Below are 26,508 nucleotides of genomic sequence, written 5' to 3' on the forward strand. Positions count from 1 at the left end.
TTTGTTGTCTTTTACAAGATGACAGCCTTCAAGACATTTTGAAATCACCTGCATACTCTGATATGGTGAATGTTGTCTGCTTAGACACTGACTAAATCAAAATACCTTACTCACTCTTCCTTCAGTTAGTCCTGATGAAGGGTCTCGCCCTGAAACGTCGACTGCACCTCTTCCTAGAGATGCTGCCTGGCCTGCTGCGTTCACCAGCAACTTTTATGTGTGTTGCTCAAAATACCTGTGATAGGTTTGTTAAATTATTGACTTATGAACCTTGGAAGCCCTCTAACTTGATAGAGGTATTTTTACTTCTTCAGCGATTATGAGAGTTACCATCCTCTTGAGATGTTTCAGAAACCTTCCAGGATCGAAAATGTTTCACTCAGGTATTGCAATTTTTAGTCAGAAGTTTTAGAAAAATACTTTTCACTCCTGTAGTTTGTGTCTATGAACTTTGTTCACTGCTCAGCAAAACTTTTATAATATCAGGATTTTACACAAGCAGAATTTTTAAGTTAGGGCACTTTAGTGGTAGGGCAACATGGACAATGGACTTTTTTCAGTCTTATGATTTTCATATTCTGTGTTTTTGCCCATTCTTCCTCATTGTTGTTTATGGTGCAGGGGAGGGGATATTTTTGTTGCGTTTTTATTAGTTATTGTGGGGCCAATGTTCTTAACGCTTTTTTTGTGAGGAGAGGGGTCTGGGGTCAATGTTCTTGTTGCATTTTTTTGTTAGTTTTTTTGTGCAGGGAGGAGCGTTTGAAGGCTGATATTCTTGTTGCATTTTGTGCTGGGAGGGGGGATTGGCGGTTGATGATTGTGTTGCCGGTCTTTTACTTTGTGGCAGGTTTGCTGTTTCTCTTTGAACTTACTTCTATGGTCTTTCTTTATTCCGCGGCTATCTGGAGAAAATGAATCTCAGAGATGTATATTGTGTAACTACTTTGGTAATAATAACCTTTGAACTCAGCAGGTCAGGAAACAATCGATGCGTTAGGCTGAGACCCTTCATCGGGACACTAATGAAAGGACAGGACTTCATGAATCTTGATAAAGGGTCTCAACCCAAAATGTCGACTGTTTATTCCTCGCCGTAGATGCTGCCTGACCTGCTGGGTTCCTCCTCCATTTTGTGTCTGTTACCCTGGATTTCCAACACTTGCAGAATCTCTTCTGTTTATGTTAGTAATACAGAAGACATTAAAAAAAAAAGAGGTTTAGCCAGGGAAGGTTGACTGTTGTCGGAAAAACTTCCCCTGAAATCTGTTGGCATGTCAAACTAACTGGCCTTGTGCCATTCTATTTGACAGCAGATAAACAACTTAAAGTTAGATTCCCAGGCCCTCAAACATAGAAAGTGTTATCATCCACAACTCCACATAACAACTGCTATCGTCCCAATCTTCACCACCACCAGCCCCCATCTTCCACCAACTCTCCAGTCATCATGGACTCGCCTTCACTGCTGAATAGGTGAGGAGGACTCTGGGCAAAGCACTGGAACCGGATGGTGAGAACCCCAAGGTCCTGAAGGAGAGTGCTGAGCAGCTGTGTGGAGTTCTCCATTGCATTTTCGTCCTGAATCTCAGCCTGGAAAGGGCTACGGCTGTATGGAAAACATCATGTATTGTCCCAGCACCCAAGAATGATCGGCCAAAAATCTTGAATGACTACGATCTAGTGGTCCTGACTTCAAAAATCATGAAGACCCTAGAGAGGCTGGTCCTGGCTCTCCTTCGACCCCTGGTCAGATCAGCTCTCGATGCTCTGAAGTTTGCCTACCAGGATCACATTGAAGTTGACGAAACTGTCATCTGAACAGAGTCTACTCCCATTTGGATAAGCAACACCGTGAGGGTCATGTTTTTTTGATTTCTCAAGTGCCTTCAATACCATACAGCCCTCACTGCTGGGAGAAAAGCTCTGTTCAATGCAGGCTGACACATCCATTGTATCCTGGATAATGGACAACCTGACTGGCAGACCATAGTTTGTGTGGCTTCAGAGCAGTATGTCATTTGTGGCTATAAACCAGCACTGGTGTTTGTATTGGCTCCCTTCCTGCTTACCCTGTATACCTTGGACTTTATGTACAACAATGAGTCGTGTCATCGACGGAAATTTTCTGATGACTCAGCAATAGTTGAGTGTATAAAGGGAGGATGGGAGATGAATACAGGGCCTTGGTGGAGGACTTTGTCATATAATGCAAGCTGAATCATCTGCAGCTCAACATCAGTAAGACAAAGGAGATGGTAATGGACTTTAGGAAGACTAAACTTGCACTGCTCTGTTACTATTGATGGTGAGGACGTGGATGTGATGAGGACCTACAAGTGCCTGAGGGTGCACCTGGATGACAGACTTGAGCGGAGCACCAACACAGAGACAGTTTTAGAAGGAGGGCCAGAGTCACCTCTACTTCCTGAAGAGACTGAGGTCCTTTGGAGTATGCAGGCCTCTCTTTCACATGGTCTGCCAGTCTGTTATCACCAGTACAACCTTCTACCTGGTGGTGTGCTGGAGCAATGGAATCAGCACAGGTGATGCCAACAAACTCAATAAACTGATGAGAAAGGCTGGCTCTATTATAGGAGTCAAACTGGACACACTGGAGGTTGTGGTAGATCAAAAGACGCTATGGAAAATCCTGGGAATTCTGGACAATGTTTCTCACCCTCTGAATGCCTCCTTGGCTAAACAGAGGAGCACTTTTAGTAATAGACTAACACAACTGTGCTGCTCCATAGTAGGCAACTCTTACCCTTGGCCATTAGGCTCTATAACGAATCAATCTATAGCTGGGGAAGTGATGACCCCCTCCTGTTAGACTATTTAAGGTAATTTATCTTTTACTGTTTCTTACTTCTCTTCGAATATTTGTGTACTTGTATATCTCTGCCGTTGTAATGCTACTGTGACACTGTAATTTCCTTTGGGATCAATAAAGTACCTATCTATCTTATCACTTCAAAATTCAATTCACTTCTATAGGGGTTGTAGTTAGTTACAAAATAAAATCAAAATGGGATTTTATTAAAAGAATTAACAAACTTCTAGGGCAACATAGAGAACTGTAAAACAAAAAGGTAACACTTTCAGTACTAAATAAACAAAACAATAACTAACAGACACCTATTTTATCTCTGCTACTTGGTAATTAATTGGTAAGACATTTTTACAGTATCTTCTGAGAATGTCTTTCCAACTGGCAAACAACAAGATATTATGAAGTAAAATGTTTATATGCAATTAAATTCTAGCTTTGTTTGCTTTGATTTTAATTTGACAATTTGTCTTGACGATCTATGAGTATGTATTAATGGGACAAAATTGCTATTTCATTTCTGAAACCTTGCAACATTTAGGATTCACCTTATCTATCCTGTTTAGCGTTCTTTATTTTCTCTTTCAAAAGCTTGAGACCAATTCTTACTCTCTGTACTCTCCCCCATTAACAAAATGTGACCAAATGCTATTTTTGAGAATCCCTTAAAAGTGCATTCAACCAGACTTTGACAAGCCTGTTATTGTCCTTCTTTCCATGTAGAAGTCACATTTGTATTGCCCCTGGAAAGCAGATTGGAAAATCTGGTTGATATGACAACTGTCTCCGGTGGCTGCCCGGAGCATCTACGGTTTAACATGATGGTGAACAGGATTGACATGGCAATGCTGGACTGGATATAATCTGCAGATCAGACCCCTGGGGAAGGCATGGGCTATTAACAATCTTCCTTTTGAAGCCTCCAACCCGGTTTCTCTAAAACTATGATCAGAAGTGATAACTAATCAAGAAAGCATCAACCTCTGCTTTAAATATATCCAATGACTTGGCCTCTACAGCCATCTGTGACAATGTCTTCCACAGTTTCACCACCCTCTGGCTAAAGAAATTCCTCTTCATCTTGGTTTTGAAGGGACATCCTTCTATTCTGAGGCTGTGCCCTCTGGTCCTTGACTCCCCTACGAGAGGAAACATCCTCTCCATGACCACTCTATCTAGGCCGATCAATACTTGATAAGTTTCAATAAGAAAATCTTTCATTCTTCTAAAGTCCGATGAGTACAGTCTCAAAGTCAGCAAATGTTCTTCATATGTTAACCCTTTCATTCCTGGAACCATTCTCATGAACCTCCTCTGGAGAGTCTCCATTGCTGGAACACCCTTTCTTAGATATGGGGCCAAAAATTGCTCATCGCATTCCAAGTTCAGTCTGACCAATGCCTTATAAAGCCTCATATGTGCCTTATAACTCCTTGCTTTTATTCTCTAGCTTTCTTGAAATGAATACTAACATAGCATTTGTCTTCCTTACCACTGACTAAACCTGCAAGTTAACCTTTAGGGAATACTGCACAAGGACTCCCATATCGTTTTACACCGGATTTTAGAGATTTCTCCCCATTTAGAAAGTAGCCTACCTTTTTATTCCTTGTTCTGCCGTGTATGAACATACACTCCCCTAAACTATATTACAAACGTACATCCACCACTCCTTAGCACATTCACCCATCCTTCTGAATACTCTCTGCTTTCTTGGCATTATTGCCACCTATGTTTATATCATTTGCAAACTTGGCCAAAAGTCATCAATTCCATCACCCAAATCGTTGACATATAACATGAAAAGAAGCGGTCCCAATACCAAACCCCTGCAGAACACCACTAGTCACCAGCAGTCAACCAGAATGGCCCCTGTTAATTCAGACTATGCCTACTGTCAGTCAGCTAATCTTCTATCCATGCTAGTATCTTTCCTGTAATACCATGGGCCCTTATATTGTAAAGCAGCCTCATGTGTGGCACCTTGTCAAAGGCCTTCTGAAAATCCAAGTATACAACATCCACTGACTCTCCTTTGTCTATCCTACTTGTTATTTCCTCAGAGAAGTCCAACAGATTTGTCAGGCAAGATTTCCTCTTAAGGAAACCATGCTGACTTTGGCCTACTTTTACATCTGCCTTCAAGTACTCTGAAAACTCATCCTTAATAATGGACTAAAACATCTTCTCAACCACTGAAACCAGGCTAACTGATCTATAATTTCCATTTGTTTTTTTCATCAGTATATTTATTGATGTTTCTTGTTGGTTTATGTCATGTGAATCCAGAAATGTTTCATTGTCTTCCAAATGAAAATTCCCCTGTAGTACAATTGCCATTAGGAGCATTCTGACATCTCAAGACGTGGGTTCAAGGCAGGGTGTATAAAAATGGAACGTATTGTAGCTTCTTGTTCATCATCATTGAGTTTACTCTCAGCAGTTGCTTCCTTGTTTTGGTTGGAAAAATACAATTTTATGCTTCAAGCTAATTTCCAAAAGGAATAGAAACGCAGTAGGATCGATTGCCAATTCAGAATTTTAACCAAACAATCTGAATGCCTAATAAGATTTTATCACCTGTGATAGTTGCACAAGTGTATTATGTCTTTCGTCTTTCCCTTATTTTGACTTTTAAGCTTAAGTGAACTTCTTAGTTTCATATAACTCCATATTTTCTCATTGATCCAAACACACTGATTATTTGGTATGTTGAATTGTAATTGGGTTCATTCATTCCTAAGGTACAAAACGTTCAGACGTATTGGGGAAAAGTTCTCATCTCTAATCAAATGGGGTATGAGGAGAAGGTGTGAGAACTACATAAGGTAAAATGATGAATCAGTAACCCAGTACTAAAGTGTCAACTTTCTCAGATTATTTGACTTTGGAATGCTTGACTACCCTACCAATATAAGTGTAATGTCTGTAAAGGCACCAATTGGAATGCAGAGCAACACACCCAAAGTGCTGGAGGAGCCCAGCATCTATGGCAGGAAATGAACAGTCAACGATTTGGGCCGAGACCCTTCATCTGGACTGGAAAGGAAGGGAGCAGAAGCCCGAATAAGAAGATCAAGGAGGGGGGAAGGAGTATAAGCTGGCAGGTGATAGGTGAGACCAGTTCAAGGGGCAAGTGGGTGGGTGGGGCACAGTGATAAAGTAAGAAGCTGGGAGGGGATAAGAGGGGTGAAATGTAGGATATTGGCAGTCTTTTTTGCTGCTGGAGTGATCATAGTGGTTTATCAGGTAAAAAAGTGGAGGTGTTTGAATGAAAACCGTCATTTTCATCATCATCCCCTCTGGGCCTTTCTACAAATGAGTTGCTGAGCACCCTTGTGCACATCATCAGTGTGTAAAAGCCAAAGCTCGAGGAACAAACCTCTTATGTAAGGTGACACTGCAAGCCCTCGTTAAAGACCTGACGTGATATTTGAGCAGAGGTACTAATATGAGGAAATATCTAGTCCGGGTGGATGCTGTGTGAATGGTTTATGAGTGACTTGCTGGAGAAGGGTTCGGGGGCTGATGACTGGTTGGATTGATATGCATAGCAGGTGTACTCCTTTTATCACTAATAGGTCAACAATCAGAGCTATAGACCGTTGATCCAACAGTGTGAGTTTGAATACGACTGCAGCGCTTTGGGAAATTGGGCTCATTAGTTGTAAATACGATGTTACAGGATTATCTTAAAAATACACAAATCTGATTTGTAAATATCCTTGAGAAAAGAATCTCGGTACCGATAGGGGTCTCTATCACATGGTTGACACGTATCTGCTGTTGAGGGACAATGAGGGGTGAGAAGTACATGCTGGTCTGGCCAGTGATGGCCACGTTCTATGAACAAGTAATTAGACTTCTGTGGCAAACTCCAGCTACATCTTGCCTGTGTCACCAGCAGTTCTTATTTCCTTCTGCCCCTCCAGTAGGCCACTGGAGTCAGCAACAACTTGTCATCCAGAAAGAAATCATTGAGTCCTGGGATGACTGGTTCTTGTTCTCAATGGCTGTGTTTCAGTTTGTGAGTACTGGAGATGTGATATATTGAATAGTATAGTGCATGAGTGGTTCAAATAGTAGGGCTTAGGGTAAGATCCATTCAAGGACCTTGACTATTCATATCAGATTATTGAACTTATTGCAGCATTTATAAAACTTTTTTGTTTGCAGTCAATTCAGTACAATCACATTTTTCTTGTAATGTGGTGACCAAAAATGTATGTATTACTCAAGGTGCCTGTAACTGGCATTATGTTAAGTTCTTGCATAGCTTCTTTGTTTTAACCTTCTAAGCTCCACCGACAAAGTGAAGCATTCTGTGTGACTTTTAACCACAATTGTTCAACTCTCCAGTTAGTTTTAAGGAATTTTGAATATTTGATCCAAGGTGTTCTTCAGTATTTCTCAGTATATGCTTACTTATTGTGCATTCTCTTATTTTGTTGCACCTCCTGAATACATTACCCCACATTTCTGGAAATTACAATCCACATGTACTCTTCTGACCAGCTGTCAAAGCTATTTCTCTTTGGTGTCAAACATAAGACCAAATTTACATCATCTATGAATGTCTTTATTGTGGCCATCTGAATTATTAATTATATGCAGCAAAAAACAAGGAATTATATGCTGTGCTTTGTGGAACCTTGCCTGTAGCAACTATATAGTCACAAAAATATCTGTCAACTATGAATCTTTGCTTCCTGTTACCAAGCTGGTTTTGCACACAATTGGCAACCCTTCTTTTCATCTGCTCCTGCTTTTTTTCATTTTGCTTAAATCTACGTGGACATCATCAAGCACATTGCCCTGATTGACACCCCTTGTTAGCACCTCCAGAAAAAGACAGTCAAGTTAAGCAGACACAATCTTCCTTTCATGAGTTGAGGCTGACCCTTTCTTTTAATATGGTGCCTTAGAATCAATTCTAGTAAATTTTCCAACAACAAAGTTAAACGATCTGGTCTGTAATTACGTAATTTACTCCTCCTCCCTGTTTGTGTATTAGCAATCCTCCAAACTATTTACATCAGTTCTGTGGTTGGGGAGGAATAAAAGGAATACATAGTCAATATCTCCGCAATTTTTTCTTTTATTTTGTTTACCAATCTGAGATATATTTTATCTAAATCTGTCTGTTTATCCACTTTGAATGATGTTAAACCTCTTTAAACTTCCTCTTCCATTGCAATAATTTCATGCAGTATGTCACACTCTCATCACACTTCCAAAGGAAGAGGGAGCAACAGAATGTGAGTTACATCATACAATAAGCCTGATGAGTCACGTGGCAAAAATTATTCTCAAAGTAATCATGATGAGAGCAAGACGCTGTTTAAAACCAGAAATCAGTAAAGAGCAATACGGCTTTGTGGAAAATTCTGGAACCAGAAATGCAATTTTCATGCTACAGATGATCTGTGAACAAGCCATCCAGGTACAAAAAGACATCTACCTATGTTTCATTGACTATACAAAAGCTTTTGACACTGTCAGATGGTAAGATCTTCTGGAAATGCTTCAAGATCTTGACATAGATGGGAAAGACATACGTTTCTTAAGAAACTTGTACTGGGACCAGACAGCATCCATCAGAATAGGAGAAGTGAATGAGTATGTGAATATCATGAGAGGAGTCAGGCAAGGTTGTGTCTTTTTGCCAGACTTATTCAACCTGTATAGTGAAAATATCTTGAGAAGTATCAAAGACATCAAAGGATTCACAATTGGAGGCCATAATATAAATAACATCAGATATGCTGATGACATCGCACCAATAGCTGACTCAGAAACAAAACTTCAAGAACTACTCACTATAGTGGCAGCAGAAAGTAATCGCAGAGGCCTCTCAATCCACACCAAGAAGACAGAAAGCATGGTCATCTCCAGAAAGACAAACATCCCACAATGTGTGATCAAGATCGGAAATACAAACATCAAACAAGTCAACAAATTCAAATATCTTGGCAGCCTAATAACAAGTAATGGCAGATGTGACACAGATATCAAATACAGAATAGCAATGGCGAAAGAAGCTTTCCAAAAAAATGAAGACCTTATTAACAGACAGAAAGATGAGCACGTACACTAAAAACAGAATACTGCAGTGCTACATTTATTCTATCCTGACTTATGGAAGTGAATGCTGGATCATTTCTCCAGCAATGGAAAAGAGACTAGAAGCAGCTGAATTATGGTTCTACAGGAGAATGTTAAAAATATCATGGACCACACACACATCAAATGAAGAAGTTCTCAAGCAGCTTGATCACTCACACCAACAATAAGAGGAAGACAACTCAGATTCCTAGGACACATCATGCGGAAAGATGAACTAGAAAAACTCAAACTCTCTGGAAAGATTGAGGGGAGCAAACCTAGAGGAAGACCTCGGCTTATGTACATCAAAAGCATAGCCAGGTGGCGGCACATCGAGGAAATGGAAGTCATCCAAAAAACGAAGGATAGATCTATGTGGAAAACCATGGTCACCAAAGTCCGCATCGGATATGGTATCTAGACAGACAGACAGATGTCATACTCTCAGTAACACACACAAAAATACTGGAGGAAGTGCTACACCTGCCCCTACGCCTCGTCCCTCACTACCAGTCAGGGCCCCAAGCAGTCCTTCCAGGTGAGACACTTCACCTGTTGGTGTCATATACATGGTCCAGTGCTCCTGGTGTGGCTCTTGTATATGGGTGAGACCCGGCTTAGATTGGAAGACCATTTCACCAGGCGCCTACGCTCCATCCGCCAGAAGAAGCGGGATCTCCCAGTGGCCACCCATTTCAATTCTACTTCCCATTCCCATTCTGATATGTCAATCCATGGCCTTCTCTACTGCCGCCATGAGGCCATTCTCAGGTTGGAGGGAAAACACCTTAAATTCCATCTGGGTAGCCTCCAACCCGATGGCATGACATCGATTTCTCGAACTTCCGGTAATGACACCACCCTCCTCATCATTTCCCATGCCCTTTTCCCTCTCTCACATTATCTCTTTGCCTGCCCATCGCCTCCCTTCCTTTCTTTCTTCCATGGCCTTCTGCCCTCTCCTATTAGATTCCCCCTTCTCCAGCCCTGTATCTCTTTCACCAATCAATTTCCCAGCTCTTTACTTCACCCCTCCCCCTCCTGGTTTCACCTATCATCTTGCATTTATCCCTCCCCTCCTCCCACCTTTTAGATCTACTCCTCATTGATTTTTCTCCAGTCCCGCTGAAGGGTCTTGGCCCGAAACATCGACTGTACCCTTTTCCATAGTTGCTACCTGGCCTGTTGAGTCTCTCCAGCATTTTGAATGTGTTGCTTGGATTTGCCAGCATCTGCAGATTTTCTCTTGTTTGTGATGTTGTACTCTCTCCTGTTTTATCTCCTCCACCTTTTCTCCTTTTCCATTTCCCATTCTAATTACCCTCTCAACCCTTCACTTGTCACCCATCCTTATCATATGCCCATCACCTGATTCTCTAGTCCCTTCTCCATAGTCCACTGTTCTCTCCTATTAGATACCTTCTTCAGCTTCTCAAATCAACCCCCCTCCCCCACCCACCCTCCTTCCCCCTCACTTGGTCTCACTTATTACCTATTAGCTTGTACCTTCAATCCCCTCCCTCCACCTTCGTATTCTGCTTTCCGCCTACTTTCTTTCCAGTCCTGATGAAGGATCTCAACCCGAAACGTCGACCATTTATTCCCTTCATAGATGCTAACTACCCTTCAGAGTTCTTCCAGCAATTTAGGTACATTGCTCAAGATTTCCAACACCTGCAGAATCTCCTGTCAATATGCTGTGTTCGTTCTTTATGATTACAGTTTTGACACCATCCTCTTCTTTTATTTAGATATAACAAGAGCCCCCTCTGTCAGAATATGCGTGTGCAGATTCCCAATCTTCTTATTAGGCCAGTTTTTCTCCCAATCCTTTTGTGCTGTTGAAAAGGCCCACTGTTGGTCAGGTTGACCATACATTTTGTGTCCTAGCTGTCTGCGTGAAATGTAAGCTGGGGCAGTAGGATATGGAGAGCAAACTGTTGCCCATGCAGTAAGCTCCCCCCTCTCCATGCACCTGATGGATCTAAAGGAACAGCAGTTTGCCACCAACGTCATTGCAGGACTTGTTAAACTCGATGTAGGACTGCCGGAGGGACTCCAATTCTGGAATTTTGCTCAGGGTTTCCTCCTAAAGCCTTCCCCATGAGGGAGAATTGCCACAAGGCAGGGAAGGTTTCAGATCAGAGTTTTCCTTCACAATAAACTGCTGACAAGCCTCTTCTGCCCAAGGTTTCTGGTTTCAAGGCCACTTCTCCTGTCAGTAGAAGCAATTTCACTGGCTTCATAGCTAAAGCCACACGAAGGCCAGGAGCTGCAGCTGATCGTCGGAAGCTATTTAGGATGCATGCCATTGGAAGCATTTAATAGGTAGTGGGAGCTTATCCCCACTATCCCCCGACAATGTACTGTTATGACATAGGATGACACAAATGAATGAAGCTTTCCACTGTCTTTCAGCATTTACAGGTTAGTCTCCATCTGATGCAAGACCCCAATATGTCTATCCTAATTTGCTGCCAACTTAGTGTATATTTAGGGAAAGGTTGAAGGCTTTTTTATTCAGTGTATCATTAATGTTGTGTCATTGTTGATGTAGCCACTGGGTGATCAAATTGGGACTAGTGCTTCCATATCTTGCACTTGCCATCTTGATTAGTGCAACAACAGGGGGGGAAAAAACACTTCTTTTCCTGCAAGTTTTCACAAATACTGTAGTGGGCAAAGTCTTAGGCACATGTAAAAATTCTGTAAGATGATGATGATTTCAAAAATAATGAATTAAAAGGTTTCTAAATATCAAAAAGTACTATGAAGAGCAGTAAACAGTAAAAAAACTAAATTGAATTAATATTTGGTGTGGCTACCATTTGCCTTTAAAACTGCATCAATTCTCTTAGGTGCACTGTCATACAGTTTTATAAGAAAATTGGTTGATATGGTTTTATAAGCATCTTGGAGAGCTTGCTGCAGACTTTGGCTGTCTCGCTTGTTTCTGTCTCTCCAGGTGATCCCAAAAAGCCTTAATAATGTTGAGATCAGGGCTCTGTGGAGGCTATTTTATCTGAAACTGTATAAAAAATCTAGAGTGCCTTAGACTTTTACTCAGTGCTGTATACTTCAAAGGTTCAAAGGTCCAATTTAATATCAGAAAAATGTATATTAAATCCGGAAATGTTTTTTCTTCGAAGACATCCAGGAAAACAGAGAAGTGCCCCAAAAAATGATTTGCATTTAAATGTAAGAACCCCAAAGTACCCCCCAGCTCCCCTCCATCCCGCATATAAACAGCAGTAAGCAATGATCTCCCCTCCCTCTGCCAGCAAAAAAAAAGAATCAGCACCCACCACCAAGCACTCATGCATGAGAAAATCAATAGCAAAGACAAAGACTTGCAGTTACCCCAAAGACTTCGCACTTCACCCAGCATTCAACATACCACAGGAAATTACTCAGATGAAACTGCAATATCACCTACGTCATCAAAATACAAAAACAAAACACTTTGGATAACAACAGGACACATTGATAAATGAGTGGTTATGAGTGAACAAGATACAACCCACATTAACTTCATGTCTGTCTGCACTTAATGAGTATCAGTGGACATACCAATGATACCCAAATTCCATTGCCAATTACTCAAGCGTTCTTTGTGGAAAGTACCTTGAACCTGCACCATAAAATGTTACGTTATTATCAAAAACTCCCCCTATGATTTAAAAATGATCCAATTTATGATTGATAAGACATAGACAAGGAAATTGTTGATTTGTTGACAAAAAATACAGACCATGAACCTTCATCTCTGCTTCCTACTAGTCTGGAGTGGTTGAGCATCAAGATTACACAATTAGCTCCTTACAAATGATTTCACAAAGAAGTCTTCAAAACATAATATCTCAAAACTGGATTTGGTTTGACCGAGATATATTATTTCATATTTAAACACGGGAATGTATAATTTTGGAAGCAATTATAAAGTGCTGCATCTTTGACGCAGCTTATTACACAACAGCCAAAGATACAGCACATATTTGGCTTTGATCCCATGGGAGCTGACAGTAAAGCAACGGCAGAGCTGAAATTTATGTACAGGTTCTTTTCTAATTACTCTGTCAATTAGTACATTTTGCAATCAACATCAAATGAAACTTTTCTCACAGTAATAAGAACACACAAAATGCTGGAGGAACTCAGCAGGTCAGGCAGCTTCTATGGAGGGAAATGAATAGTCGACATTTATAGTCCCTCCTCTTCACTTTCTCATTGTCCCTAACATCAGACAGGTAGTTAGGTGGCATAACCAAAACTGGGTGTAAGCACAAATTATTCTACAGTCAGTCTTTGAGACAACTGATCATGATTTCCCAGCAATATTATTTCCTGTGAGAATTTCAGGTTTTGAAGCATCTTTAGCATAGACTCACTTCAGTGATACAACTCAGCAAAGATTTTCTGTTTTACTCCAAAGCAGAAAACATTTGTCAACTTGCAGAGAACATTTACCAATTTAGGAGCTTCCAACACAAGATATATTGTATTTTCTTTACTCAAAGTATGTATTATGCTTCCAGTGAAACTATATAGCATGAAATATAAAAGGAACATCTGCATTGGACCAACAAACTTCACCATAACAAAGATTTTATCTTTTCATTTAATTATTATATTGTACACTATCTGGACTAATTGGCCATTTATTGCTCATCCCTACCTGCCCTTGTAAACAGTGTCAGCAGGTTTTTAAGGTTCAGACACATTGACCGGCCTGGATTCATGTATAGACCAGACCAGGCAAGGATGCAGATGCCTTGCCCTGGAAAAAAAAGCATGACCTAGTGTTAACACACACAAATTGCTGAAGGAGCTCAACAGGCGAGGTACCATCTATAGAAAAGAGTACAGTTGACACTTTGGGCTGAGATGTTTCAACAGGAAACCTGCTGGCCTGCTGACTTCCTCCAGCATTTTGTGTGTGTTGCTTGGATTTCCAGCACCCACAGATTCTCTCTTGTTTGTCATAACCTAGTGGTAACTTTTTTCTTAACAATCCAACATTATCATTGTTGAGGAATCGCTATTTTTTTTTTCAGAGATGGTGGGATTTGCACTCAGGCCTCTTGATGTTTATTCCAACACTACTAGTGAAGTAACTTCTGTACCTGCATCAGGGGCAGTTCAGGGAATGAAGAAGTTCTCAGACAACTTGCCAGATGACTGTTAGGTGTGATGCTTGCCAGAAAAATGTTGAGAGGTTCAATAGTCTTGGATACAGTCACAGGTTGGCTTGCTTCTGAACTTATATACCAACCATCATATATTACCCCAGCAGAGAGTCTAGAATATTATGGGAATTAAGAGCAGCAATCTCCTATTCTTTTCTTTTGATTTCTGCAACCAAAGTTCAAAGTTCAAAATAAATTTATTATCAAAGTCCTTATAACGTATAAAAGATATTTTATATGTTACTACCCAGAGATTAATTTTCTTGCAGGCACTTACAGGGATAAAAGAATTTATAACAGTAGAATTTATGAAAATAAGCTATACATAGACAAATACTGATAAACAACCAATGTGCAGAAGAGGGAAAACTGCACAAATAATACTGAGAACATGAGTTGGAAAGTGTCCTTGAAATTGAGCCTCAAGATTGAAAAATCCATTCAGAGCAGAGGTGATTGAATTTATCCATACCAGGCCAGGAGCCTGATAGTTGTCAGGTAATAATTATCCCTGATCCTGCTGATGTGGGACAAAGGCTCCTGTATTTCTCTGCTCAACGGTACTAGCGAGAAATGGGCCTGGCCTGGATGGACATCCTCATTCAACAGAGCAGTTTGGCATTCAGTTACTGAGACTAGGATTGAAGGTCTCACTCAATGCATCAAAACTTTCTATAAATGTGCAAACAATGAAATACTTTGTCAAAACTTCACAAATATAGATCGGCAGTGAAAAGTTCTGAACAAACTGGCAAGCTTTTCAACTCTAAGCCTCACGTCAAAGGTACAGCATGTGAAACTAATGTTTTCCCAGGTCCTAACATTTCCTTAAGTACATCAATGTCATTTTTTTTATCCCTCCTTAACAAAATACCAAACCTTATCTGGATTGAATCAAGCTCACTCTTCAAGGAGGCATTTCCAAGTCTCTCACTGTCCCATTCAGTGAGTAAGAAAACGCTGATCAATTTTTCTACTCCAAAAGAAAGTCATATGAATTGTATATAAGACAAGTTATTATGAGCCAACTAAACCATTATTTATTGACTTTAAAATTTAGAGATTCCGTAGATTTTAAAATAACACAAATTATGTACAAAATAAATTATGGACAGCTACCACAAAGTATCCAAAGGTTGTTTAAAATGAGAGAAAGTCAACTTGATTTGAGAGGAACATGTATATTTCAAAAACAAAGGATCAGAACAAGGATCAGGATCAGAAAAATCATTGTATTTCAGTCAGAGGGGTGAATCTATGGAACAGTTGTAGTGAGAATTTAAAAACATGCACCACACTTAAGTTTAAAAAATAATTTAAAAATAATTTAATGAACAAATATAAAAAGCATGATTTAAAATGAATGGGAGTAATGTAAATAAATGATACTTGGAATTGGATTTTGTGTTAAAAGATTATGACATTTTTTGTTTTGATGTGATGATTGAGGCCAAATATGTTTTTGTATAAGTGAGAAGGGTAGGCGTAATGAGCTGTACCTTCAGCCTACACCCTTTCAGTCTGTTTTAAAGAATATCTATGTTTTTTTGTTGTAGTTTTGTCCTATGAAATCATCATTGAAAATGATGCTTTTTGTTATGTTTGTACTGACCAAAATAAATTTCATTCATTCATTCAGTCAATAATAAATACAAGAGATTCTGGAGATGATGGAAATCTTGAGCAACACATAAAAGTTGCTGGAGGAACTATGGAGGGAAATGAACAGTCAACATTTTGGGCCAAGACATGTTTTGATGAAGGGTCTTAATGAAACTTCAACTGTTTATTTCCCTCTATAGATGCTGTCTGACCTGCTAATATCATTTATTAAACTGATTTACCTCCCTTTTTTCTATTCTCCACCTGTTTTCTCCAACTTGTATTCGTAGTTAGTTGAGATTGGATTTGTCTATAAAGTCCAGAGTTGGACTAATTTCCCTTTCTCCCAGCACCATAGAAATCTTTACTTCTTTCTTCTGCCTGTGACATTAAGCATGTACAGTAAATGCCAAGCCAGAGCCATCATATCAGTATCTTCTAACTTGACTGAAATCATTCAGTCTTGCTGATTTTACAATAAAAGTAGCAAAAAAAAAACTGAAGCCAAACACTAATGTAGACAGACACAAAACACACAGATCCATTGCCGATCAGCCCACTCCAACCTTTTCTAACACATCTGCATGGGCAAGTCTCAACACACGACCCAACCACCCTCAGTTTCCAAGCTGATACATGAGTTTATGTAAACCTCTTGTTTAAATTTTCTCCAGGTAGACAGAATTATATACCCATGGTAATTTAAATGTTTAGTTAAGACTTCTCCAAATTATTTGACATGTCTATACAAAGTTGCACTCGCTCTTCCCATAGATGACGAACTTGATTTATAGGTGTGGATCAAGTACTATGCAGGCTCATAGAAACAAGAAATTTGAATTTTCGAGCGGAACTGCCTTCAGCTATCATTTAAGGCTTTTACATAATTTCTGCAAGATTTATTTCCACAAGTGCTTAAGCAGGTGGCTCAGTGCCCCACTGAAATGTCCTGCAGGCTTACCTGTTATTTTAAGCTACATGATTGAATACTGGGATTTACAATGTGGATAATTTAAAAGCATGTACAGGATTTCAGTTAATATTCTCATCATCAGAACACCTTCTCTCAATATTGACTCATTTTCAGTATGTTACTCAGTCTAGAAAATAAAACTGAATAGGTCTTAATTTCAGTGTGAGCAATGCTGAATCAGTTTGACAATCGGTGTCAATACTTCAAAATGAACTAACTGCACCCTCACTTTTGATCCTATGTGTCACTCAGGAGTAGGTTATCTTAAAATAGAATTTGGCTCATATTGTGCAGGTATTGACACGGAATTGACAGCTTTCCCAATATGGCTTTTTTCCCCTCAATTGTCAACAGTCATCTAATGTTAAAACAAGCCCTCCTGTTCAGATAAGAAAAACAGGAACTTTCTCAAGACTCGAAAATAAATATTTTGAGAAGAAAACAGAGATTGAACATGGAATTCTCTTGTTCAATAAAGCTCAGTTCTTTCATGAATAAATTGAGGCTAAACACTATTCTATTTATTAAGTTTATTCTCATTTTACATGCATTCTTTTGCTTTTTGTTTCTTTCAGTATATGTAGAAAGGATCAAAGTTCGATTGGAAAAATCTAGTTACAGGAAGGTCAGGCTTGATTTTTTTTCTCATGCCTTTGCTAACTCAAAGTATTCTTAAAACACCTTACAAATGATGAAGAAATTTCAAATGAGATCAATGTTGTATGTAATAAACACAGGAGGACCAAAGATAACTTGGCGCCATGCCATAAAGACAGAAATAAGGATCGTGAACCTGACCTGGGCACAATAGAGAAGATGGCCAAGGACAGACAGGGATGGAACACCTTCATTGTTGCCCTAATCGCCAGTGGCATAACGGGCAGGAAGTTAGTAAGTAATTAATAAACATAGCAGGCCAAAAGCAAGCTCCCAGAATGCTCACATGCGATTGTTCTGTAAGCCACTTTTAAGCATTGATCGAGGCATACAAATATTACCCGGAATTCAACATCCCAGCTTCAAAATAATGTGACGGAATATTTCACATCCACTTGGGTGATTCATCTCTTCCAAGATATACTTTCTGTACAATGCTATAATGCTGGCTGAGAGCCTTGTGCTTGAACGTCTGGATTGATATAAAGACACACAGCTTTCTGAATCTGATGCAAGAATGTTTCCCACTGAACCACAGCTGATGCTATCAGAATGGGTCAAAACTGTACAAGTTGTTTAGCCGCTTTCTGCATGTGTGTCCTCGGTACTGTATTGCTTGTTTACACACTTTAGGATTGTAAATACCAGACCTTACATAAGCTTGAATTTGTACTTAACTAAAATATGAAAAAAGAGCATTTGCAATACATTAAGAGAAGAACTTAAACTGGTTATGTAAGTAGACCAGCAATAAATGTTAAATAAACTGAATATTAATAGATGCAAAACTGAAATTTATGAATTTCATTCCCAAAGTAGAATATTTTCAGCTCATAGTTTATATGGGCATCATTGGTCACTGTATAATTTTATGTTTATTATGTTTGTTCTAAATGTGCAATGTGTGAATGAAATTGCATTGATAGTGTGACAATATGTCCCAGAGTGACAGTGGAATCAACCATTTCAGCATATGAATAAAATGTAGAACCAAGTATAAAGCCAAAAAAAATTCTGTGAATGAAAAATTCTGTGATCTATTTGAAGATTGTCTTGCGTCATAAAGCTTGAAAGTTCAAGTTTCAGGTCAAATCCCTGCATCAGAATTGCACCTAACTAGATACACAATCCCCATATAGCCCCACATATTTATGCACCATACTCCTGATTCAACTCCTATCCCGAGCAAAAAGTCACTCTTGGAGAAGATGAGAAGGATATATCATCATCATGCTTCAAGCTGGGTCAGATCCTTACCTCCTAAAGAATTCAGGTGGAGGCAATCATTTCATGTCATGGAATTTCAAGTGGAAATATGTTCAGTGCATTGTACAGTTTTCTTTAAGGCAGAAGCGGTCAGCCATGGCTATTGAACAGGTAAAAGCAGAATTAGACCAAAAGAAAAGACAAATAATGTTTAAAAAAAATGTAAGCCTGCTGACTGGGAAAATGTCAGAATTTAGCAAAGGAAGGCGATCTTTGATGACTGTACAGTCCTATCCTGGACCCACAAGCTCTACTGCAGGTGGGACATGTATATGTAGTAGTGGTGGCAACCATGGCTGCATTTCTCCTGGCTCTCTTCTGCTGTCTTTTGGTTGTTCTTTCCATCTCCAGAATACGAAACCCATCCCTACACAGCTGTCGCCAAGTGGTACGGTCAGCAGCAACATCCTCCAGGTCCTCGGGTCTGATCTTGCACTTCCTTAAAGCATTCTTCATCTGATCCTTATAGCGCTTCTTTGGCCCTCCAGCTGAGCGTCCACCATGATGTAGCTGGCCGTATAATCCTTATGACGTGCCCCAGCCACTGCAGCTGATGCGCGCGCACACACACACACACACACACACACACACACACACACACACACACAAACAATTTTAAGACCACAAGACCACAAGACAAAGGAGCAGAAGTCGTCCATTCGGCCCATCGAGTCTGCTGCGCCATTTTATCATGAGCTGATCCATTCTCTCATTTCGTCCCACTCCCCCGCCTTCTCACCATAACCTTTGATGCCCTGACCTTCCCTTCTGGTAAGATGGTGGCACGTGTAGATGCAAATGGCCTCTCTGGCACCGATCAAAGGTGCTCCTTTCTTTGTTAAATATATTTTTTTTATTGTAAGACCATACTAGACTCCAATAGCTACGCAGGTCTAACGCATCAGTGAGCTGCTCATTGTTCGGAGTAACTGGCCGGGATATCACAGGAACCAGTCAGAGGTTCGGTGGGGGGGGGTGCGGGGGAGACTGGCCATTGGACTTCGGGGGCAGAATCAAGCCATCAGGCTGCCAGGCTGCAGGAGGAGCCAGATGGGTTTGGAGGAGCAGACTGTGCTGCCGCCTGCTACTCGAAGGCACCAGCGCTGGTGTGCAAAGGGTGCATGAAGTGTGTGACTGTCTTGGATGTTTCTTTAGTGATTGCAAGACCCTGTTGAACACTGATTACCAGAGGTCTGTTTCCCTTGTCTGAGGTGGAAAGACAGGAGGCAAGGCAGCAGTGTTTTCCCTGTTGTGGCGAGGACTAGGCCTGTTGCAGTCCAGGTGAGAAGATGATAATAAGTTAGATGGAGACAACAATGATGACAATCCTAGTTGACAAACATTTTAGATTTAAACTAACAAAAGAGAGAAAGGAGCATTGGGTAATGTGGTGTATTTGGCTTTTCAGAAGACCTTTGAAAAGATACAACACAGGAATCATGACACAAAATCAGACCAGATGGTGTCAGAGACAGTAACACACACACTGCTGGAGGAACTCAGTAGATATGATAACATCTATGGAAAGGAATAAGGAGTTGGCATTTCAGGCTGAGACACTTCATCAGGACTCAGAGAGTAATATACTGGAATAGAGTGAGGATTGGTGAATATACAAAAAGTAGAGAATAGAAACAAGCAGGTAATTTTATCGCTGGGATTTTGGAACTCATAAGAGGACCAAATTGGGAACAGCTGTTCACAATCTATCTTGTTGGCTTGTGTGAAGGATCAAATTGAATATATCCAGGTTTGCTGTTATATAAAGCTAGATGGCAGTATGGTTTGTGAGGAGAATGCAGAGAGGTTTCAGAAGGATATAGAAAGGTGAAGTGAATAGGTAAAGATGCCATGTTGAATATAATGTGGAGAGACAAGAGATCATTCAATTTAGCAAAAAATAAAGAAAAGCTAATGTTTTTTTTAATGGTAAGAGATTGAAGCACATTGGTTCATAAGTGGTATACTTGTACATGAATCATCACAAAGGAGCTTTTGGGAAAGTATTTTAAAAAAAACAATATAGGAGCAAATGGAGGAGCATAATGTGGATAATATGGTTCCAGGCATTATTGCTGGTGCTGAGCATGTGAGAAACAAACTAAGTGTTTTGATTTAGATGTTTCAGGCACTCGGCTAGACTAATATCAGCACTTGGCAATGTTAACCCACATATGACAGAAATTTCTGTATTTCTCTGCTGACCTATGGTCCAAGGCTCAATGCCTTGTAGAGTTCATTGAGGGAGTGAGAAGATTCAGTGAAGCCCCCTCATTTCTACAGGGTAATTCCTGAACAAACTTTAGTAGTCCAGAGCAGGAGCTACTCCTCCATTGATTTGAATAGCGGGCAATTGTTAGATGCAACTGAAGTAAATATTTATTCTCTTCTTTAGATTTTTTGTAGCATTTTAATGTGCTGTAAGGCATTTAAGCATAATGGATTAATGTACTGATGTGAACTATTGCATAAATTTATCTGCAATAAGTTAACACTTTTAATTAATTTATTTATTTTATTGAGACACGAAATGGAACAGGCCCTTCAAGCCCTTTGAACCACATCGCTCCTCAACCAGTAATTTAACCCTAGCCTAATCATGGGACAATTTACAATGACCAATTAACCTACCTACTGGTACATCTTTGGACTCTGGGAGGAAACTGGAGGTTTTTTTAAAAAAGTTAAGCAAACACACAGATAAATGCCACCCTTATTTTCTGTAATTAAATCTCAGAGTCACACAACACAGAAACAAACCATTCTGACTACCATGCCTCCCTCCCTTCCTCCCTTACCACCATTTAGGGCCCCAAACAGTCCTTCCAGGTGAGGCTACACTTCACCTGTGAGTCGACTGGGGTGATATACTGCGTCCGGTGCTCCCGATGTGGCCTTTTATATATTGGCGAGACCCGACGCAGACTGGGAGACCGTTTTGCTGAACACCTACACTCTGTCCACCAGAGAAAGCAGGATCTCCCAGTGGCCACACATTTTAATTCCACATCCCATTCCCATTCTGACATGTCTATCCACAGCCTCCTCTACTGTAAAGATGAAGCCACACTCAGGTTGGAGGAACAACACCTTATATTCCGTCTGGGTAGCCTCCAACCTGATGGCATGAACATTGACTTCTCTAACTTCCACTAATGCCCCACCTCCACCTCGTACCCCATCTGTTACTTATTTTTATACACACATTCTTTCTCTCACTCTCCTTTTTCTCCCTCTGTCCCTCTGAATTTACCCCTTGCCCATCCTCTGGTTCCCCCCCCCCTCCCGTCTTTCTTCCCGGACCTCCGGTCCCATGATCCTCTCGTATTCCTTTTGCCTATCACCTGTCCAGCTCTTGGCTCCATCCCTCCCCCTCCTGTCTTCTCCTATCATTTTGGATCTCCCCCTCCCCCTCCAACTTTCAAATCCCTTACTCATTCTTCCTTCAGTTAGTCCTGACGAAGGGTCTCGGCCTGAAACGTCCACTGCACCTCTTCCTAGAGATGCTGCCTGGCCTGCTGCGTTCACCAGCAACTTTGATGTGTGTTGCTTGACTACTATGCCTGTCTAGTGCTGATTTAAACTAATCCAATTTTCCAATTCTTGCTCCATAGATACCTCAGACATGGCAGTCCTCGTGCTCATCTCAATATTTCTTCAGTGTTGTGAGAGCCACTGCCTCCATCAGTCCCTTGGGCAGTGTGTTTTAAATTTCATAGAACATAGAGCACAGAACAGTACTGCGCAGGAACACAATTTTGTGCCAAACAAATAAAATCAGTAGAACATAGAGCATAGAACATAGATATCTACAGCACATTACAGGCCCTTCAGCCCACAATGTTGTGCTGACCACGTAACCTACTCTAGAAATTGCCTAGAATTTCCCTACCGCATAGCCCTCTATTTTTCTAAGCTCCATGTACCTATCTAAGAGTCTATTAAAAGACCCTCTTGTATCCGCTTCCACCGCCGTCGCCTGCAGTACATTCCATGCACCCATCACTCTCTGTGTGAAAAACCTACCCCTGACATCTGCTGTGTACCTACACCTTAAAACTGTGCCCTCTCGTGTTAGCCATTTCAACCCTGGGAAAAAGCTTCTGGCTATCCACATGATCAATGCCTCTCATCATCTTATACACCTCTATCAGGTCACTTCTCATCCTTCGTTGTTCCAACAAGAAAATAATAAGTTCACTCAACCTATGCATAAGGCATGCTCCCCAATCCAGGCAACATCCTTGTAAATCTCCTCTGCACCCTTCTGATGGTTTCCACATCCTTCCTGTAGTGAGGTGACCAGAAATGAACACAGTACTCCAAGTGTGGTATAACCAAGTTCTTATATAACTGTAACGTTACCTCACAGCTCTTGAACTCAATCCCACAGTTGATGAATGTCAACACACTGTACACCATATGCCTTCAACATGCAAATGCCCAACTAAAATAGTCCTTTCTGCCCACACAAACTGAATGGCTCGATCATATTTGCCTCCATCACAACCATTTCAGGCACCCACCACTATCTGTGTAAAAAAACATGCCATGCAGTCTAACCTTCAGTACGTGCCCCTCTGATATTAGGCATTTCAACCACCTGTTCTTTCCCAAATCACCCCTAAACCTCCTGCTCCTTACTTTAAACCTTCTGTCCTCTGGTTATATTCACTGCTGTTAAAGGGATACACTTCTCATTTATAATTGCTCTATGTACCTCATAGTTTTCTATGCGCAGTCAGATTCTCTGATCTAAAGAAAGCATAACCATCTTATCCATTCTCTCCTCATAGCTGAAACACTCCATTTCAGGCAAGGTCCTGCAAAGTCATACTGTACTGCCTGCTTTGTAATCATATCCTTCTTATAATCTAGTGACCAGAATTGCATACATCTGTGACCTAGCTAATGTTTTATGTATTTGTGTGTCAAACATTAGCTGTTCGAGCTGAAAAAGGCCAATTGTACCCCAAGCACAAACTTTACCCCAATGCTATTTATATTAGTTATTGGGTTTTGGATGGGGAAACAACACAATTAATTTCTTTTTCTCACTGAATAAAATTAGGAAGAATAATGTGGGTGAGAATCCACCATGGGATACAGTGCTGATGAAGTTATTCTATTGCACATATTGAAGTTTTTTAAGCCTGTCTTGTAAGGAAACGTTTCTTCACCAATCATTTTATGTCCTGCAAAGGTCTGTGAGAACAGCAGAGAGGACCCTGCCAGTCTCCCTACCATCCATCAGGGGCAATTATCAGAAGCACTGCATATGCAGGGCTCTTCGTATTATTAAGGATCCCACCTATCCATCCAGTATCCTCTTTTGACATTCTACCATCAGTCAGGAGACTCCAATGCATAAAAACAAGAATGGTCAGGATGGGAACACTTTCTTCCCTCAGGACGTTAGGCTTCTGAACTCCCTGCTGCATTCTATTCAAAATGTCACTGGTTAATTTGTTCCTGATCTAACAATATTTAATTTATGCACTTTGATTTGTTATTGATGTGTGATTCATCTGTAGATTTTATCCTTACCTTCACAAGCTATCATGTGTAATGTATATTATGTCTGTTGTGCTTTACACCCTGGTTCAAAGAAACATTGTCTCATTTCTATTTACATTATTCAGTTATATATATTACATACATGTATATAGTTAGATGACAATAAACTTGACTTATTAGCAGGTGACTATGAGTTCATCTGACATACCTGCCTTTGGTATTAGACTGAAAGGATTTGCAAGGAGTGCTGAATTCCTATTCAACTTCAAGTGCCTTTAAAATTAAATGGAAAATGGTTTCACATCCATAACTTTGAGATTCAGGCCTTAGTTCTGCATCCTGGTGGTTTAACTAGTAAAAAAAATATGTATAAATCTGTTAGAAAGGCTGGAAAACATAGACTCCATGTGTCTAATATATCATCCCAGAAACTGACTCTTAGGCCAGAATCTAGCATAAGCCAGTTCTTTACTTCAAAACCTGTTTAACCTCAGCAGATTTGTGCAGGAGTGATGATGAAAGTACATCAGAACAGACAGTGATGTCGCAGGCCACATTTTTACTTTGTAGGTTCAATAAAGTCTCTGCAGGAGCAGGCAGTCTCGCTGGTATTGCAGTGGAAGTGGAAACACTTTCACTGCTGCTTTTCATTTAGGCCATCTCTCACATATGGGATCTGTTTTGGTACAAGTTTGAGTTCCAGATGTGTAACCGTAGATGCATTGGAGGGCAGGCAAAACGAATTTGCGGCGTTTGATCTTGCATCAGCCCCTGCCCGGTGACGACAAACATGCTTGCTTTACTTGCTCGTTTCCTGAATGGCAGTTAAGTTCTAATATTTGGTAAGAGCTGACATGAATACTGACACTCTCCTAACATAAATAAAGTTCCTGAATTAAGGACAAAATTTTCCCAGGCAGTCCTGTGCACCATATGGGACATATTGAATCATGGTTTCAGGTATTATTGTTGTTCTATCACACTAGGTGTGAAGTTGAACTGGTGAGGGGATGCTTTAATCGCTTAACCTTGCTCTTGGACTGGATTGAATCCAAATTAGAATCAGAATCAAGATCAGGTTTAACATCACTGGCATATGCCACGAAATTTGTTGCTTTTTTGTGGCAGTACAATACAATACATAATCATAAAAACTATAAATTACAATAATTCTATATAAAAAAGAAAATGAAATTAAATAAGCAGTGCAGAAAGAAAGGGGAAAAATACTATACTGAGGCAGTTCATGAATTCATTATGCATTCAGAAATCAGATGGCAGAGGGGAAGGTGTTCCTGAAATGTCTCAGGCTCCTGTACCTCCTCACCGAGGTATGAGAAGAGGGTGTGTTCTTGTTGAAAATTAAAGCATCTTTCTAAATTTTATTCCTGGTCTTCAATCACAGAAATGGATGTGCCCCAAACACACCCTTGGATGCATTGGTTGTTAACACCAAGGGGAAGCCCTCACAGTCATAGGGAAGACTTCCACAGAGAGTACTGGAGGTCAGGATTGAAACCTGGCTGCTGGTTCAAAGTTCAAAATTCAAAGGTGGGAGGAGAAGATGGCGGCCACTCCGGTGAATGATATCTGTTATTTGTCAAGTAGGGTGCTATGCACAATCCTGATTTGATGGAGACAGACATGACAGCACGGAGGAACATCTGGAGAAACCAGAAATGCCTGTTTTGCTGCCGCTGCTGCTATGTGATCCAGAATCTCCGGAGGGGAAAGCCCCGAGTCCTCGGCTTTGCTTGTTGCTTGGTGGCCGGGGCGGGGTCGAAGCGCTCAGCAGAGATGGTGCCTGGTGCTCGGTGTCGGAGGGCTGGTCGGAGGCTCGAAGTTTTCGGACGGACTCAGAGTCGGCTGCGGTCAGGTGCTTCCAATGCATCGGCAAGTTTGTGGCGCTTGGATTTCATGGCAGGGAGAGTTTCTCCCTTCTACCGTCTGCGTGAGATGATGGAGCTATCGGGACTTGAGACTTTTTTTTACTGTGCCCATGTTCTGCTCTTTATCAAATGATAGTATTGCTTTGCACTGTTGTAACTACATGTTATAATTATGTGGTTTTGTCAGTTTTAGACTTGGTTTGTCCTGTGTTTCTGTGATATCTCTCTGTAGGAAGATTGTATCATTTTCAATGCATGCATTTCTAAATGACAATAAACGAGGACTGAGTGTCCTCATAATCTAATCTAATCTAATCTGAAAGTAAGTTTATTATCAAAGTATGTCACCATATACTACCCTGAGATTCATTTTCTTGCAGTCATCCACAGCTGAACAAAGAAATACAACAGATTCAATGAAAAACTACACATAAACAAAGGCTGACAAACAACCAATGTGCACAAGATGACAAACTGTGCAAATAC

This window comes from Mobula birostris, chromosome 19 (assembly GCF_030028105.1).
Source record: "Mobula birostris isolate sMobBir1 chromosome 19, sMobBir1.hap1, whole genome shotgun sequence".
NCBI lineage: Eukaryota > Metazoa > Chordata > Chondrichthyes > Myliobatiformes > Myliobatidae > Mobula > Mobula birostris.